Source organism: Peromyscus maniculatus, chromosome 18 (genome assembly GCF_049852395.1).
Source record: "Peromyscus maniculatus bairdii isolate BWxNUB_F1_BW_parent chromosome 18, HU_Pman_BW_mat_3.1, whole genome shotgun sequence".
NCBI classification, from domain to species: Eukaryota; Metazoa; Chordata; class Mammalia; order Rodentia; family Cricetidae; genus Peromyscus; species Peromyscus maniculatus.
This window is the reverse complement of record NC_134869.1, coordinates 43,356,425-43,375,917: the sequence shown is the minus strand read 5'-3', so window position 1 is coordinate 43,375,917 and position 19,493 is coordinate 43,356,425. Positions and strand designations below refer to the sequence as shown.

The following is a 19,493-nucleotide window of genomic DNA, read 5'->3' as shown; positions in this document are numbered from 1 at the left end:
CCTCCTCCTCCTCCCCGTCCGCGGAGAGCCCGCCCCCAGGAGCGCGCCGCCGCCGCCGCCGCCGCCGGCCGTCGGGGCCGAGCCGCAAGCCGAGCGGCCGTGGGCCCGGGCGGCGGGCGGACACCGGGCGCCCTCCCCGCTCTGGCCCCCGTGAGGTGAGGCCACCTCCGGCCGGGGGGGCGGGAGCGGGCGGGCGGGCGGCGCGCGGGCAGGGGGCGTGGCGGGCGGGCGGGAGGGCCGGCCGCGGGGGTGGCGAGGCCGGGCCGCAGCCCCCGGGAAGGGTCGGCCCCGCGCGGGCGGGCGGGCGAGCGAGCGCGGGAGCGCGCGGAGCGGGGGCCGCGGGGCTCCGGCGGGGCGGGGGCGGCGGCGGCGCTGCCACCTGTGGCCCGGGCCCGGGGGGCTCCCGGGAGAGCGCGGCGGCGGTGTCGCCCTTGGCCCGCGCTGGAGGAGGGCAGCGAGCGTGTCCCGGGTGCTCGCCGTGTCCCGGGTGCCCGTCCTCCCGCTCGCCCGCCCGCCCGCCCCGGAGCCCTTCGGAGGACGGGACCCGGAGGTGTTCGGAGTTTGTCCCTGGACGCGCGCGGCGCGGCCCGGCCCGGAGGAGTTTGGCCCCGGGCTGGAGGATGTGCTGGAGCTTGGAGAAGTTGGGCCTGTGCGGAGCCCGCGACTCACGCGTCGTCGCAGGGCTCGGCAGTTTTGTTTTGGTTTTTTTCCGGGTCTCAACGCCGGCCACCGGGAGCCCAGTAGCCGCGGAGACTGTTTACTCCGAGTGAATTGTTTTGCATAACGATGCCTGACCGAATCACAACCCCCCCCCCCCCAAAAAAAAAGCACAGCACTAAAACCGGAGAAGGGAGGAAAGAGGGAAAATTTAAATCCAGATCCTAGTTGAAGGAGTGGCCTTGAGTGTATCTCCCCCCCCCATCCCCACAGGACTTGAGTCCTCATAGTCTTAGCTGATGTTGGTAGGCAACTTGGAGGCTGGGGGGATGTGACACGGACCACTTAAAACCACAGATTCCTAGCATTTTAAGTGTATTTCTAGATAGTCAAACTGACATGTCAGTCATGTGTGGCCCCTTTTTCCAAATGCGTTTTTCCTTACTTCAGTAAAGACCCATCCCACAGGACTGGGGCATCGAGATAAAAATTGGAGATGTGGAAAGATGTCAATTACGTTCTTTCATTTCACTTATTAGATGTATATTTTCTTCTCCGGTAGCTGTTTTCCACCGTGGTTTCTGGAACAGAGATCCTTACCGGAAGGGCTGATGAAATGACAGCGAAAGTTAAACTTTAGGAGTTGAAATTCCAGCAGGGCAGAGGCAGGAGGATCTCTGGAGTTCTAGGCCAACCTAGTCTACAAAGCCAGTTTTTTAGTTTTTACACACACACACAATTCTAGTTGTTTTGTGCTGAATGACCTGCAGAAGTTCAAAACTTAAAATTGATCAGATTGTCCTCTGTGATGAGACCTGTAATCATCGTTTGGAAGGCGAAGACTGGAGGATTGAGAGTTCAAAGTTAGCCTAGTCTACATAAAGAGTTGGAGGTCAGCCTGGACTATACGAGACCATGTCGGAGTAAACAAACCAAACCAAAAATAAGGCAAAATTTCGCCTAATAAAGTTGGTAGAAGTAGTATAGACCTGTAATCCCAGCACTAGGGATCCTGAGTTTGAGGCCAATCAAGAGTATAGGGCTCAAACCTAACCTGGTTTCTGTAACAGTATCCTGTTTCAAATATAGCAAATCAGCAACAGCAAAAATAATAAGTAAATAAATGTGATAAAAATCATATGCCTTGGGCTTAGATTTTGGCTGAGTCGGTGGAGTCTTGCCTAGCGTGCACAAAACCCTGGGTACCATTCCCCAGCGTTGTGTAAAGCCAGGAGGGTATAGTATGCCCTCCTGTGACACCAGCACGCTGGAGGTGGAGGCAGGAGGATCAGAAGTTCAGGATCCTCCTCCTCCACAATTTGAGGACTGCCTGAGGAGATACAAGAGACCCTGTCTCAAAAAAGGAAAAGGAAAGGAATCTGAAGAGGGATGGCTTCCTGTTCCAGAGTAAAGCCTGGTCCTCCTAGTCTTCGTTTACGAACTGTGAGACACAGTCTCTCACTAGCCCAAGTTGTTCTCAGGCTCCCAGCAGTCGTCCTGTTTGAGCCTCTCGAGCACTAGGTGACGTGTGTGCACCATGACGCCCTGCTAAATACGAGATACTTACCTGTCTGACACTGTGGGTCAGTAGCACCGGTCCCCGACTCACACACCGGTCTCCTGGTTATTGGTAGACGACTCCACACTGTTCCGTGTTCTCGGGTCATCTCACCCCTGTCAGGTTTGGTTGGTACTCCAGGGACCCTAACGGGGACATTTCCCTGGCGCTCTGGATTGCAGAGGATTTGTGTGATTCTTACTTCCTGTCTCCTGACCTCTTGTCATCCTGTTACTTTGTGTAAGTTCAGTCTTTCCTGCTGAAAACAAGGACAGAATTTTTAGTTTTCTTTTGTAAATTCTGTGTCCTCATCATTCCTGCACATTGGACATGCAGTCAGTGCCTGACAGACTCGACGTTTATTGACTGACTGGCTGAGAGGGACTGATGGTGCCCAGTCTGCCCAGGAACTCTTAGGCTCCACTGAACTGCCTGTTTCAGCCTCCCAAACAGCTGAGGTTACAGGCTCCCTGGCTGTGTTTATTTTATTTTTATTTTATGTGTGTTGGTGTTCTGCCACGGTTGTCTTGTCCCTAGGAACTGGAGTTACAGCAGTGGTGAGCTGCCATGTGGGTGCTGGGAATTGAACCCGGGTCCTTTGGAAGAGCAGCCAATGCTCTTAACCTCTGAGCCGTATCTCCAGCCTCTGGCTGTATTCTTGTGAGTTTCTGGTAAGACTTGGTAAGGTTTTCATTGGAAGAGAATACCCTCTCCCCCTCACCTCTTAGGATATTTTCTGCTTGGCAGAGAACAGGAGGGAATGTGAGATCTTTTGTTTGGTGAGTCTTTTTTTTTTTTTTTTTTTTTTAGATTTATTTTATTTTATGTGTATGTATATGTACCACTTACTTGCTTGGTGTCTGCAGAGGCCAGGGAGGGCATAGGACCATCTGGAACTGAAGTTGAGACAGTTGTGAGTTTCAGTGTGGGTGATGAGAACCAAACCCAGTCCTCCACAAGAGCAACAAGTGCTCCTCTGTCTCCAGCTCTGTGGGGATGGTCTCGGATCTCAGGTGAGCTTCACTCATAGCTGCCTGAGACAAGAGAGTCTGCAGTCTCGGTCTCATCACAGAAGAGGATAGTTCTCCATCTCTGTAGATAAAAGGAGCTAAAACTGTAAACATTACTTTCTCTAACAGTGGGGGATTTGGTCTTAGAGAACATTTACTCCCTTCCCTAGCATTTTCAGCTGAATTCAGTAAATCTACATTAAGTTTGAGGATAGAAGAAGCAGGCCCGTGTGTACTTTGGGGCATGCCTCATCTTTTCCTCCTCGGTTACCTTCTCTGACCTGGCTGGAGTGGCTTGGGTGAGATTGCTCTCTGGGGCAGTTCTTGGCTACTCTTCAGTTCAGGAAGGCAGAGGATGAGGTATCTTTTAAAAGCACTTTGTAGGAATGCGGTGGGAAAGGTTTGAAAGGTGGCATGCCCACGAGAGAGCAGCTTGTTTGGGGAGAAAGAATTAGGGGTCTAGTAAACAGTTGACTGGATCTGGTTCTCATACTAATAGCACCAGAAGTGTGTTAGGTAAAAGATCTGGTGGCAGATGTCTAGACAATCAGGAGTTTAAAGTTATCTTTACTTACTTCATAAAGTAAGTTCCAGTGCAGCCTGAGCTACCTGAGACCCACCCTGTATTAAAAAAGATTTATTTTCTCTCACTCTCTGTCTCTGTCACTCTCTGTGTGTGTACATATGCGTGTGTACATGTGCGTGTGTACATGTGTGTACATATGTGTGTACATATGTGTGTGTACATGTGTGTGTACATGTGTGTGTACATATATGTGTACATACGTTAGAAAACAGCTTTGTGTGGAGCAGGATCTCTCCGTCCTCCTTACCTCGGGTCCCAGGGATCGCACTTGGCTGTCAGGTTGAGAGACAAATGCCCTTCCTCTTGAGCCGTCTCACTGGCTCAGCAAAAGGTAGAATTTTGAGGAAGGAAGAAAAGTGTTGTGTTTTGGTTATGTTGTCCTGGTAGGTTCAAAGGAGAGGATGTTGTAAAATTATCTAATTTTCCTTGTAAGTTTTTGTTTTTATTTTTTTGGTTTTTCGAGACACGATTTCTCTGTGAAACATTCCTGCCTGTCCTGGAACTTGCTTTGCAGACCAGGCTGGCCTCAAACTCACTGAGATCTTTCTGAGTGCTGCGATTAAAGGTGTGCGCCATCACCGTCTGGTTTAAGATTTTTTTTTTTTTTTTGAGACACTTCTGGACTCCATAGCCCTGGCTAACCTGATATTATGTAGTCTAGGCTGGTCTGGAATTCACAGAGATATGCCTGCCTTTGCCTTCTGAGTGCTGAAGTTAGACATGTACCACAACTCCCAGCCAAAGATTTTATTTTATTTCAAGATTGTGTGTATGTGTGCTTATGCTTATGTGCAAGTTTATATCCTGTGGAGGTCAAGAAAGGGCATCCAGTTCCCTGGATCTGGAGTTGCTGTGGTTGTGGTTGTGAGCCACCAGACATTGGTGTGGGAACTCCAATGTCAAGCTTGTCAGCAAGTCCTTTACCCTTTAAAGGTGAGCTAAAAAGGCAGGCATGAGGGTAGATGCCTAGCTGCCCTCCTCCTCCTCAGAAGGCAGAGCAGGAAGAAGAAATCAGTTTGAAGCTATCCTGGGCTACAGTGTTGAGTCCCTGTTTTAAAAACTCAAAGGAGAAGGGTGAGTGAGTATGAAGAACGTTGTCCCTTCCATGGAGTGTGGGCCACCTTAGGAGCAGGAGACAGCCGGACTCAGGGCTTCAAGATGTGTGCATGGATCCAGTTGGTGTGCTAATTTTAGACCTTCGTATCCAGTGGCCTGAGAATTTTCCTTGAGCTTTATCCTCACCTCTGTGGAGACATTCCACTTGCTGCTGTAGCAGCACAGCACTCTCCTGTCTCCGTCGCTCTCCGTTGAAGGTACTCTGTCCATTCCGTCCGTCTATTATATGGGACTTCATTTGTTTATTTTTATAATTCAGCACATTTTAAAAATAATTTATTTTTATTTTATGTGCATTGATGTTTTACCTGCATGTATGTCTGTCTGTGTGAGGGTGTCGGATCTTGGGGTTACAGACAGTTGGGAGCTGCCATGTGGACCCTGGGAATTGAACCCGGGTCCTCTGGAAGAGCAGTCAGTGCTCTAACCGCTGAGCCATCTCTCCAGTCCCTATGTGACTTTATTTTTACAAGCAGATAGGAAAATTTTCTTAATTTGGCCTTTGTTTTGAGTTTCCTTGACATATTTTCTTAGGCAAAATCTGGTAATTATGGAGATAGGAAGGTAACTTAGATTTGTTTGTTTGGAGACATTCTCTGTGTAGCCCTGGCTAGCCTTGGTCCTTCTGCCTCAGCTTCCGGGGTGCTGGGATGACAGGACTGTGTGCCACTCTATCTGGTTAGTTCTAACATAATACATAGAATAAGCTGTTTTGTCTTCATTAACTGCTTTTGTGGTGCCACTCTTGGTATGCTGGTGTGTTCACATCATAGAGAACAACAGGGAGAGCTGGTTATCCATCCTGTATGTGGGTGCTGGGAATTCAACTCAGATTGTCAAATGCATCTTGCTGGTCCCTATTATTATTATTTTTGAGACAGCTTATGTAGCCAAGGATAACCTTCAACTTCTTTCTTTTTTTTTTTTAAAGATTATATATATATAGTGTTCTGCCTGCATGTATACTTGCATGCCAGAAGAGGGCGCCAGATCTCATTACAGATGGTTGTGAGCCACCATGTGGTTGCTGGGAATTGAACTCAGGACCTCTGGAAGAACAGCCAGTGCTCTTAACCTCTGAGCCATCTCTCCAGCCCTAACCTTCAACTTCTGATCATCCTGCATCTACTTCTCAAGTACTGAGGTTGTAGCCATAGGCTATCATGTCTGTATCTTTTTGTTGTTTATGTGGTTCTGGGCCTTGAACCCAGGCTTCAAGCATGCTAAGCAAGCACTATGTCAACTGAGTTATATCTCCAGACCTGAAATTTATTGTTAGTAATAACAAAACCTGTATTGCATAATCTCCAAAGCACTTTTGTCTTTGCCAAAGGCTTGATTAGGACAAGCAAGTTGGCCCAACAGTTAAAGGCACTTCCTACTGTTACTCAAGTCTGGGAACCTGAGTTTGATTCCTGGAATCCTCCTAAAGGTGGATACAGAAAACTGACTTCCCGGAATGTTCCCCCCCCCCCAAAAAAAAAAAATAGATGTTTAAACAACCCCCACCACAAAAAAAAGCCAAAACCCTCAAATGAGCCTTAATGTTATACCAGTGTTTATGTTAAAAAGATAAGTTTGGTCTGGCTGTGACATACCTTTATTACCAACAGTTTGGAGACAGAAGCAGTCAGATCTCTGTGAATTCAAGGCCAGCCTGGTTTACAAAATGAGTTCCAAGCCAGCCAGGGCTCTACAGTGAGACCCTATTTCAAAACAAAACAAAAGAAAACGAAAAGGACTAAGTTTTTAAGTGTTCAGTTTATATTTTTGTTGACATTATTTCATGTGACATTTGTAATAATTTATGCAGGGTTTTAGCATATGAACATCATTGTTGCCTCAAGTAACCCTTGGTATCCTGGAAGAGTGGTTCAGATTTAGGAAAGCTTTCACAGACTTAATAATTAGGAAGAAAGCAATCAAGGGGATTCCAATACAAATTCAGTACTGGTACAATCCCAGGCTGGCCTGAAACTCACTGTGTAGCCCAGATTGGCTTCAGACAGTACAAGAATAACCTACCTCATCTCCTCACACCACCTTTTTAAGTTACCTTGTTTTATTTGTCTGTTTTCTGACTTACACCTAATGCCTATGAGAACAGAAATGTTCTGTATTTCATGAGCTGCTGCATCCTAATGTCCACAGTCGTTCCTCAGTGCACACTTAGATGCTGTGTGCCTGAGGACTGGAAGAACGCACACGTGCATGCGGTTTGAGTGCACTCCGTGGATTTGTGTTTGGGCTGAGGACATGGAGCCTGTAATCTGTATTTAGCAGGGCTCCAGACAGGGCCTGTGCTGCCTCTGCTTGGTTGTCTTAGATAGCATTTCAGAAGCACCACCGGGCAGTCCGACACCACTCCGATGACTTTACCTTGCATCTGTTATTACAGGCTGATACTTTGTGGTTTGGTCCTCAGTGCTGACCACTTACATCAGCTCTAGGCTCCTTCATTCTCACGTAGCACCTCAAGTTCACCATGGCCAAACAGAAATAATGTGAGGAAACTAGGAGTGTAGCTCACTGAGTGAGGCTCTCAGGAGGCATTGGGCTTGGATCCCAAATGCCAACAAAACAAACAGAAAACAAAGGAATAGTTTTTTTTTTGGGGGGGGGGCTGGGTGATGGTGGCAGTGGTGGTGGCGCACGCCTTTAATCCCAGCACTCGGGAGGCAGAGCCAGGCGGATCTCTGTGAGTTCGAGGCCAGCCTGGTCTACAGAGCGAGTTCCAGGACAGCCAGGGCTACACAGAGAAACCCTGTCTTAAACCTCCACCCCCAAATATATATAAATAGTCTTCTCATGGAATTGGGTTCTTAGTCCTGAGTAGTTCTTCCTGTGAACAGTACCTGTGAATGACCTAACTGTATAAGCTGAAAAGTTGGATATTAAAGAAGTGCGTCTTCTCTATTCTCTATTCTCTAACAGTCATAAAAGTCTTGTGGATCCACATCCATACTGTCTCTTCAGTCTTTCCATCTCTCCACGGTGGTGCCACTTCTTTAGTTGAGGATGTCGCCAGCTCTCATCCGTACAACTGGGATGGCTTTTAACTGGCATTCCTGCTGTGGCCTTGCTCCTCCTTCCAGTCTGTGCAGAAGGGATGGGAACGGGGAGGAAAGGGGAGAACTGGGGGTGGATGACTCTCAGGCGTCTGTTCTGGATGACTGGACTGCACTAACTGAGAGGAGAAGGGCAGACTAAGGGTTAGAGCAGAGGTTCTCTACCTTCCTAAGGCTGCGTCCCTTTAATACAGATCCTCATGGTGTGCTGACCCTGTCCATAAAATTAGCTGGGCAGTGGTGGCGCACACCTTGAATCCCAGAGGCAGTCAGATCTCTGTGAGTTTGAGGCCAGCCTGGTCTACAGAACTAGTTTCAGAGCAGCCAGGGCTACACAGAGAAACCCTGTCTCTAAAAATGAAACAAAACAAAAATTATTTTCATTGACACTTCCTAACTGTAATTTTGCTGCTGTTATGAATGAATTGTAATGTAAATATCTGGTATCAGGATATCTGATATGCAATCCCTGTTCTGGAACTCTGAATTTAGACCAGGCTGGCCTTGAATTCACAGAGATTTCCTGCCTCTGTGTCCCGTGTTCCATGTCATTAAAGGTGCATGACACCACACTTGGCATACCTTCTTTTTTTCCTGACAGTTTCATGTCTCAGGCTGGCCTGGAACTTGACCTATAGCTAAGTTTGACCTTGAGTTCCAGACCCTCCTGCCTTTACCTCTGGAGTGCTGGGATGATCATTTCTTTCTGTAGTGCAGAGGGGCAACCTGGGCTACTCAGCGAAATGGCCAGTGGATCGGTGCTTACATGTGAATTCAGTTAGGTGAGGTGACTGTGAATGAGCAAATGGGAACTCACACTGCAGCTCTCTCGGACAGGGTTTGCCCAGCTGGTGTAGTGCTGGTTCCTGTTTATCCCCTCACATCCTCTCTCTGTCGAGTTCACTAGGTAAGCTACCCCATTTGGCTGTCTTAAGATTGATGGTTCTTGTTTTCCTCAGGAACCTTCTGTTGTTTTGAGACAGGGTTTCGTGTAGTACCCCACACTGCCCCGACTCATTCTGTGACAGATGACTGTGGACTGCTAGTTCTCCTGCCTTTACCTCCCAAGTGCCTGTTACCCATGTCCTTGGCGTTCATTGACGAGTCTTTTCTTTTTTTTTTTTTTTTTTTTTGGTTTTTCGAGGCAGGGTTTCTCAGTGTAGCTTTGCGCCTGTCCTGGAACTCACTTTGGAGACCAGGCTGGCCTCGAACTCACAGAGATCTGTTTGCCTCTGCCTCCCGAGTGCTGGGATTAAAGGTGTACGCCACCACCGCCTGGCTCATTGATGAGTCTTATCTGAAGCTTTCATTAAATTGGTGATTTCAAGATGTTGATTTTCAGATTGTCTCCTTCCCTTTACATTTACTAGCTAGATGGTTTTGATTTGGAGAGTACTGTAGAGTTGATATTTTTCTTTTCTTACTGTGTGTGCAGTATATGAATGTGTATACAGCTGTATATGTGAGAGACTGTGCCTAAAAAGATAACTGGGACCAGTGGTTATACATCCAAGGTTGTCCTCTGGGCCTCCATACACACATGCACACACGTGTGTACAACTCCGCCAAATGCACACACATCAGCACACACGGTGGTGCACACACTTTACCCCCCTCCCGCATTCAGTAATTTTAGTTCCTAGTTGTCAGTGTTAAATACAGTATTGACTATTAAAAATAAAATAGCATTTGGAGCTGAAGAGATGGCCTCAGTTAAGAGTGAGTACCCACGTAGGCTGCTCCTAACAGCCTGTAACTCCAGCCCCAGGTGATCCAACACTCTTACGGGTCTGTGTTAGGCACAGCACTCTTGTGCACATATACACAGAATTAAAAATAATTTTATTTTAAAACTCATTAAAAGAACAGCAAAATTTGGCCAGCAAGATAGTTCAGTAGATAAAGGCACTTGCTGCCACATCCTGTAACCTGAGTTCTGTCCCTGGAATTCACACTGTGGAAGGAAAGAGTCAACTCTTCCAAGTTATTCTCTGCCCTGGTCATGCCAGGATGTGTTACGTGCTCCCCTCCCCCATACGTACACTGTAAACATGGTTTAAGAATAACGGTGTAAATTATTCTCAGTTTGGCTAATGGGAGCTTCTTAGGGTGGCTTCTCTGTCCCTTTGGAACTCCACTGTCAGGATTTCAGCGCCCGTGCACTTTGATGGGCAGGGGCTTTAGTTAGCTCTGTGCTTCACTTGCTCCAGGCCTGGAGCTAATCCCTCGGGAAAGAACCTGATTCCTTCAGTGGGAAACAGTCCCTTCACAGGAAAATTACTTCCTAATTGTCCAACGTCTATTCTTTCTATTTTCATTTGATCAACTGGGTCTTGTTTTTGATGGAGGGAGGGAAGATGAATTGCAGAGCTGTTTGTTCCCAGATATATTTAGGCAATGAAGTATCCAAACTAAATTACTTCATAGGAGGAAGTGAGTTCTGGGCAACTCCAATGACTGACTTAGGGAAGAGGGCTGGCCTTGTAGTGAGTTGTTCCCGTGTTGTCCGTGGTCCTGTGTCCGTGGTCCTGTGTCGTCCCCCCTATTCCCCCCATAAGTGGCTTTTGGTCATGGTGTTTTATCACAGCCACAGAAAAGTAACCAGTACACCCCTGCTTTGGTGCTGACATACAAAAGTAAAAATAAGTTATCATGTTCTTACTCTTTTTTAAAATTTTCCGAGACAGGGTTTCTCTGTAGTCCTGGCTGTCCTTCCTAGAACTTGCTCTGTAGACTAGGCTGTCTTTGAACTCACAGAGATCTGCCTGCCTCTTCCTGCCTCTGCCTCCCGAGTGCTGGGATTAAAGGCGTGCACCACCACCGCCCAACTTAAGTTTTATTTTATTTTTATTTTTTGTGTATGGGTGTTTGCGTGTACATGCATGCCTGTGTACCACCTGTACGCCTGGGCCTATGGAGGCCAGAAGAGAATATCAGATCCCCTGAAACTAGAGTTACAATGGTTGTGATCCGCCATGTGGGTTTTGGGAATCAGACCTGGGTTCTTTGGAATAGCAGCTAAGTTCTCTTAACATCTGAGGCATCTCTGCAACCCCCTTTAAGTTTCCTTTTGAGACAGGGTCTCATGTAGCTTGTGTTGGCCTTGAGCTCCTGCTCATCCTGCCTCAGCCTCCCAAGTGCTGCGATCTGGGGTGTGAGCTACCACAGCTGGCTCAGTATTTTAGTCAACACAATTACTAGTCTGTCAGTTGATTATATGGCATGTGTATTTCTTCCCTTGTCTGCTCTAACATGACTAAAGAAATTAGCTGCCTGGCAACATAAATCACAGATATTAAAATGAATTGCATATCTTCCAACTATTTCTATTGCTAGGCTAAATTTAGAACTATATGGAGCTTCTGTAGAATTGAAATCTCTGGGGATTTTATAGTTGATAGACAGCGTTCAGCTTTCGAGTGAGGAAGAATATGTGTGGCTTCAAAGTGATTCTTGTGCTGTCACGCACATCACTAATTAAGACGCAGACCAGGGAAAGTCAGAACTGTTCTGAGAATTTTGTTTCACTGCCATGTTGCTGAAAGCTTATTAGGGCCTGGCCTCAGTGTAGTGAAAGACTCTTTCTTCTTCTCAGGTGAACTGCCCGAGGCTACCAGTGTCCTTCCTCAGTGTCTCAAAGTCATACTTGATAGAGTTCTTACTACTTCACCTGGATGGATGAGCCAGCATATCTGAGCTAGAAATCAGGTGAGCATTACTTTGGGGCCTTATGGGTAAAGTTTATGATGTTTGCATTGTTTTGTGAGTTCAGACTAGGGTTAATAGTTTGAGCAGAAATGGATCTGTGTCCGCGCAGCTGCCCATGAAGTGTGGAGATCTGCTGATGTGCATGTGTGGAGGGAGCATCAGCATCAGAAAAGGCAGCTCTAAGGAGCGAGCACTTTGAGTAAACAGTGTAAGGTAAATATAACTTAAAACAGAAGCCGTTAGGTTCCCTATATCACTTGGTAGTAGGAAAAGGAATGCTATTACTGCATAGTAAGAAATTCTGGGGATATTTGAAAGTGCAAAAATTCATCATAAACTGAGGAGAAAAATTAATATAAATAGAATGTTGTGTTACTGAGATCCTAAATTTATACACATGGTGAAATGTAAAAAAAAATTAAAAACAAAGCCCCCTTTTATTCTTTTAAAAGTTATTATGAGGCTGGAGAGATGGCTCAGTGGTTGAGAGCACTGGCTGCTCTTCCAGAGGACCTGAGTTCAGTTCCCAGCACCCACATGGCAACTCAGAACTGTCTGTAACTCCAGTTTCAGGGGATCTGACACCTTCACACAGACAGACAGGCAAAACTGCCTGTTGTTCCAGAAGACCCAGGTTGATTCCCAGCACCCACATGGTTGCTCACAATAGTTTATAACTCCAGTTCCAGGGGATATGACTCCCTCTTCTGGCCGCTGCAGTCAACACAGGGACATGGTGTACAGACACACATGTAAAAGAATAACTACTTAAAAAAAAAAAAAAGTTCAAATAGAAAACAAATAAACCAAAACCTATAGTGGACAGTAAGGAACTTTGGCTTGTGTGCATTACATTTATCAATATTGAACTTTTCTAGGGTTTAAAACTAAGATAACAATTTAAATATTAATTCATCAAATATAACAATACACTTCTTACATATTGATGATATCTATAACTTGGTGTGTACATGTATGTATAAGGATGCCTGTACCTGTGCATGCACATTTGGAGGAGGCCAGAGGTCAAGATTGAGTGTTCTCTATTCTGCCTTTTTTTTTTTAAAGATTTGGTTTTACGTTATGTGTATCTATGTGTGACCGTGAACACGTGTGTAGGTACTTGGGGAGGCCAGCAGAGGGTGCTGTATTCCTTGGAGTTCCTTGGAGCTGGTGTACCTGCTCTTGTGAGCAACCTGATGTGGGTGCTAAGAACCACACTTGAGCCTTCTGCAAGAGTAACAAGTATTCTTTTTTTAAAGATTTATTTATTTATTATGTATACAGAGGAGGGCGCCAGATCTCATTACAGATGGTTGTGAGCCACCATGTGGTTGCTGGGAATTGAACTCAGGACCTCTGGAAGAGCAGTCGGTGCTCTTAACCTTTGAGCCATCTCTCCAGCCTGTAACAAGTATTCTTAATGGAGAATCCTAATGATTCTCCAGCTTCCCTCTGTCCCATCTATTTGAAAGTTTATATATATTGTCTTCTGCTTTATTTTTGAGCCAGCGTCTCGTGAGCCTGGAGCTCACTGTTTGGGCTAGAAGGCTAGCAGGTACTCAGAGTCTGCCTGTCTCTGAGTTGCTGACTCCAGCGTTGAGGTTACAGATGACGTGTGACTGCCCACGTCATATGGAGGTGTTGGGGGTCTGACCTCATGTCCGCATGTTGGTACAGCAGGTGTTTTACCCACTGAGGTACTTCTCCAATTCCTATACCTTTGTAAAACAGACCACTGAGGAAGGCAGGCATTGCTTTATTTAGTTTAATTTTTTTTTTTTTTTTGGTTTTTCGAGACAGGGTTTCTCTGTGTAGCTTTGCGCCTTTTCCTGGAACTCGCTTTGGAGACCAGGCTGGCCTCGAACTCACAGAGATCCGCCTGCCTCTGCCTCCCGAGTGCTGGGATTAAAGGCGTGCGCCACCACCGCCCGGCTTTTTTTTTTTTTTTTTTTTTTTTTTTTTAGTGCTATGTATCAAATTAGGACTTAGATGTACTACGGAAGCACTCTACCACTGAGCTATATTCCTGACATTGTTTTATCATTTTGCAAATCTATAATATATAACTTAATAGCAGACAACTGGATTCTTTTGTTGAAGTATATGAAGAAAATCCAGCCCCAAAGACACATAGTTGGAAGAAGTCGTATTTTAATATCTCCTTCATTAATTATGAACAGCCTTTGATACTGTACCCGGTATATAGTATAAGTGGGTAAATGGTACATCTCTCCCTTCTTCCCTCAGTCTGCCCTTCCCTTTCTCCCTTCTGTCTGTCTGGTTCATGCTGGCCTTAGACTCCTTGTAGCTCACACTTCAGCTTTTCCTCCTTTGGCCTCTGGAGTGTTGGGGTTATGGGCATGTGCCTGAGGGTACATTGTTGAATCTGAAAGCATTAGTAGAGTTTTGTCCTTGGTAACATTAAATTTATTTGTGTCTAGGGAGATAGTTCTGTAGGTACATGGTTCTAGCTTCAATCTAGGTACTATAGCTATCTGTCTTCTAAACTGAATAGATCTTTACCCATGAATGATTTGGAAATACTATGAATTGGTCAGCTGATAACTTTTTTTTTTTTTTTGGTCTTTGAGACAAAGTCTCACTGTATATCCTTGGCTGCCCTGGAATTCATTATGTAGATCATCAGGCTTGCTTCACACTCACAGAGATCTGCCTGCCTCTGTCTCCCAAGTGCTGGGATTAAAATTGTTCATCTACACACTGACCCAGATTGACAGGTATTGATTCACTGAGTGATACAGACCTTCCCAATGTTTGACCCAGTTCATGTGTGATTATATATGTGAAGTGGAAGTGTGTGTGTGTGTGTGTGTGTGTGTGTGTGTGTGTGTGTGAGAGAGAGAGAGAGAGAGAGAGAGAGAGAGAGAGAGAGAGAGAGAGAGAGAGATAGAAGTATTTTATATTTCCTGTTCTGCCAAGAATAGTAAATACATGAGTGTGAGCTGGAGAGATGGATCAGGGGTTAAGAGCACTTGTTCTAGCCAGGTGGTAGTGACGCACACCTGTAATCCCAGCACTTGGGAGGCAGAGGAAGGCAGATGTCTGAGTTTGAGGCCAGCCTGGTCTACAGAGCGAGTTCCAGGACAGCCAGGACTACAGAGAAACCTTGTCTCAAAAAACCAACAAGACAAAACAAAAACAACAACAATAAAAAACCAAAACAACAACAACAAAACACTTGTTTTTGCAGAAGATCTATCTGTATTTCATTCCCAGCACCCACGTGGAAGTTCACAACTGTGTATAACTCCAGTTCCATGGACTCCAGCGCCCTCTTCTGCTCTGCAAGCTCCAGGCATTTGTACTCATAGATACACAAGCAGAAGACTCACACAGGAAAGAGAGACAGAAAGACAGACAGACAGAAAAAGAAAGAAAGCGTTCTTTTTAAAAAGGCATGAACACGTTTGATGTGATTTGATGGTTTATGCCTGTAATCCCAGTGCTTGGGAGGCTGAGGCAGGAGAATTGCTATGGGTTCCAGACCAGCCTGGGTTATAGAGTGGAGCACTGTCTCAAGCAACACATGAATTGAAGGACAGAAGTTACAGTCGGCCTTCCTTAATTGTGAGTTCCACATTTGTGGATTCAGCCAAATACAGTGAAAACATGCTCAGGAAAGAGGCCAGGCATGGTAGAGCACACCTGCAGTCCCAGCACTGCGAGGCAGAGGCAGGTGGGGGATCTCTGAATTTGCCAGCCTGGTCTCCATACAGAGTTTCAAGCTAACCAAGGCTAAATGATGAAATGCTGTCTGGAAAGAAAAAAAAAACAACCAGAACAACTGCAGCTATACCAAACACATACAGATGTTTTCCCTAATTGTCTTGTAATCAATACTGCATAACAACTTTCTACATCGTATGAGATGTAATATAGAAATGATTGAAATATATAGGTAGGCTCAGTGTGGTGGTGCGTATTCCCAGCATTTAGAAGACTGAGAATGTGAAGCTGCCTTAGCTAGGGTTTCTCTTGCTGTGAAGAGACACCATGACCATGGCAACTCTTAGGAAGGAAAACATTTAATTGAGTGGCTGACAGTTTCAAAGGTTTAGTCCATTATTATTGTCATGACCAGGTTATGGTGGCATACAGGCAGACATGGTGCTGGAGAAGGAGTTGAGAGTAGAGAAGGAGCTACATCTTGATCCTGCCGGCAACAGGAAGTGGTCTGTCTCACTGGATGTAGCTTAAGCATAGGAGACCTCAGAGCCCGCCTCCACAGTGACACGCTTCTCCAACAAGGCCACGCCTCTCATTGGTGCCACTCCCTTTGGGGGACCATTTTCCTTTAAATCACCACAGAAGCCTGTAGCTGGAGTTTCCCTGTGTCCATCCGGTTCCTGCAGCCGCTCAGACCCAAGTAAACACACAGAGACTTATATCACTTTTAAACTGTATGGCCGTGGCAGGCTTCTTGCTAACTGTTCTTATATCTTAAATTAACCCATTTCCATAAATCTGTACCTTGCCACGTGGCTCTAGGCTTACCGGTACTTTACATCTTGCTTCTCGTGGCGGTGGTGGCTGGCAGCGTCTCCTGCCTCAGCCTTCCTTTTTCAAGAATTCTCCTCTCTGCTCATCCCACCTATACTATACTTCCTGCCTGGCTACTGGCTAATCACCATTTTATTTATTAACCAATCAGAGCAACGCATTCAAAGGTAGAGAAAGACATCCCCAGCAGAAGTCAATCTGGGTTATACAACAAGACCCTAAGTTCTCACCCCCCACCAAAGTATGTAGCTCTACAGAGTATATGCAGATATACTACTTACTAGAAAGGATTTGAGCGTATTGTGGTTTTGGTCATCTATCGGAGTTGGAGGGGTTGGTGTGCAGGATATTGAGAAGTGACTGTAGCATTATTAATCTTCACTGTTTGACTGTGGACATTCTGTCTTATCATCTGCTGTGCTGGGACTGCACTGAGAGCCTTCCACATGCTGTCAAGTCCTTCACCACTGACCACATCCCAGCCCGTTTCAGTGTTTATTTCTTAGTGAGACCTTCTAGTTTAGTTTTAAAAATTGAATGTGTAGAGGGATAAAATATCAGTAGTAGTTTTCTGTTTGTTTGTTTGTTTTTAGACAAGGTCTCCTGTAGCCAGGCTTCTGATTCTCTTGCTCCCGCCTCTGTGTCCCCAGTGCTGGGATTACAGACATGGACCACCACAGCAGGCCTTGAGAGTGCATCGGAAGCGCTCTGCCACCTGAGCTGCGTCCTGGCCCTCCCCTCCTGTTACTGGTCTTTGTCCTGTGACCCAGGCTGGCCTGAGGTGGCCGTCCTGCCTGCAGCTCCAGTCCTTGGGTTACAGGGTGGTTGACCACGGCTGCTCTGGTTGTTTGCAGCGCTGTGTATGGTTTACCACTAAGCTGCTTCCCCAACTCTCCTGTTACTTTTGATTAATGTTCCCACCTTGACTTCTGCGACCACACTGGCAGTGTTACGTATAGTTATATCTCTATGTGAAAAAGACAAATCAAGGTGGGCCTGTACTCCCCAGTGCTTGGGAGGTTGGAAGTGGGGGGATGGCAAGGTCAAGGCAAGCCTGGACAACTTACCAAGAGCTTGTCTCAGAATTAAAAATAGAAAGAGGGCTGGTGAAATATTTCAGTAGGGTCTGGAGACATGGTTCAGCAATTAAGAACATTTGTTGCTCTCCCCAGACACCTGGCACACACGTGGTGCACATACATACATGCAGGCAAACATACGTACATAAGATAAGTAAATCTAAAACCAAAATACTTAAGTGGTAAAGAGTTTATGTAGCGCATACAGGCCTTGGGTTCAAGCCCCAACACTCCCAAGACAGAGTAAGTGCAAATAACATCTTAGTGTTGCTGTGAAACTGGTTTGACCTCTTAGGTCTCCTGAGATCTCATTTTGTTTTTAAATGTTCTAGATAGAGGATATGTTGTGTGTTCAGAGATACTGAGGTAAGAGAAAAAGCCCAGATCTGCTTGCCTCTGCCTCCCAGGTGCTGGGATTAAAGTTCTGTGTGGCACTATGCCTGGCATAAAAGCATAGTTTTATTTATTTATTTATTTATTTATTTATTTATTTATTTATTTATTTATTTATTTATTTATTTATTTTTGGTTGGTTTTTTGAGACAGGGTTTCTCTGTATAACAGCCGTAGCTGTCCTGGAACTCGCTCTGTAGACCAGGCAGGCCTCGAACTCACAGAGATCCACCTGCCTCTGCCTCCCGAGTGCTGGGATATCGGTGTGCGTCACCACTGCCCGGCTAAAGCATAGTTTTAAAGTTGACCGCACATAATTTATTTCTGAACTCATGGTTAGAAACTCATGATGAGAAAAAAAATGTGAATTGGGTGAGATCACAAAAGCACTTGCTGAGCCGTGTAAAACAAATATTCTCTGGCCAGTGAAAAATCACTGGGTGATTTTAAAGAGATGCGTGTGTGTATTGCTGGGTGTTGCCTGTATAGATTATAACACGTGTATATTTTACAGTGGATATTCTTACTTCTCTGACGCTAAGGAGGCCATTGGGAGATGCTGAGGATAAACCCTGACTTGGTCTTGGAGGCATAGGAGATTAACTGCACAGAGCAGGGCAGTGGTTGGCATGGCTTCCCAAAGCAGTACTGAATGTAGTACATCTGTGTCTGGGCTAGATAGACTGGAGTACAATCCCTGCTTCTACTGAGTCAGCTCTGAGCGTTAAGTCCCCTCAATCAATGTTGTTGAGACAGTTTTCTTTGGAAGTAAACCTACTGAACATCAGGAATGCTCTAGACTTTTGGGCATGAAGGCGCAGGCCCGTTTGTACTTGGAAGGCAGAGACAAGAGGATCATGGGTTCGAGGCCAGCCTGGTGTACATGTTGCAAACACACACAATAATAATAACAAAAAGGAAAAAGAGAAATGCTCTAATACCTTGCATAAATGACTTCCAAAGGTAATCACTATTGACTTCTAGAACTATAGGTTTGTATTATCTGATTTGTTTGTTTGTTCTAGAGAGGGTTTCTCTCTGTAACCATCCTGACTGTCCTGGAACTCACTGTAGACCAGGCTGGCCTTGAACTCACAGAGATCCTCCTGCCTCTGCCTCCTGAGTGCTGGGATTAAAGGCATGCGCCACCACCGCCTGGCACAGTATTACCTGCTTTTAAGTTTCATATTAATAGAACCATATATCCTGTTTTGTGTCTTTTTTTTGTTCAGCATTGTCTTTGATCTTAATGAATATAATTGTTTATAGCAATGGTGTTTTCTTTATCATTGCTTTATAATAGTTTATTGTCTATTCATACCATATTTTTCTATATAGTGTTTGTTTCTAGTCTGGATTATTATGAATAATATTACTAGGAATATTTTTGTACATGTTGTACAATGTTCTTGTTTTGGAGACAGTCACTTCCAATGATTATATATACCTTGGAGTGGGTTGCTAGGTAATAGGCTATATGTATATTTAGCATTAGTAAGTATTGTCAGTTTTCAGAAATGACTGTATTAGTTTGTTCTTCATCAGAAAGCTCTGAGTTCGGATTGTGCGCTGTCTTAAAGCAGACGTGTTTGGGACGGGGTCTTTCTGGTCACAGGCGTGTCCCAGTCCCACCTGCTGTGCTGCTCTGCTCTCCACATTTTTAAAGTAACTCTTGGAATAAAGCATTTTGGGTCAAAAGATGAAGGATTTTTCTGTGATTTCTCAGCATGGCCAAGGACTGATATTTTGATTATGCATCTGTTTTCCAAATCACCACCACAGGGTTGGGGACTT

At 45.5% G+C, this 19,493-nt stretch overlaps 1 protein-coding gene across 17 annotated transcripts in view; it reads left to right on the top strand.

Moving 5' to 3' along the window:
- Positions 1-19,493, top strand: part of R3hdm2 (R3H domain containing 2) — a 125,848-nt gene continuing 106,355 nt past the window's right edge. For 9 of the 17 annotated variants that reach the window (XM_076554109.1, XM_076554097.1, XM_076554105.1 and 6 more), the window contains exons 1-2: positions 1-155; positions 11,591-11,703. The gene's annotated coding sequence lies outside the window, so the exon portion shown is untranslated. The remainder of the gene's footprint in view (positions 156-11,590; positions 11,704-19,493) is intronic. The other 8 variants (XM_076554108.1, XM_076554101.1, XM_076554100.1 and 5 more) reach the window with 3 other exon arrangements.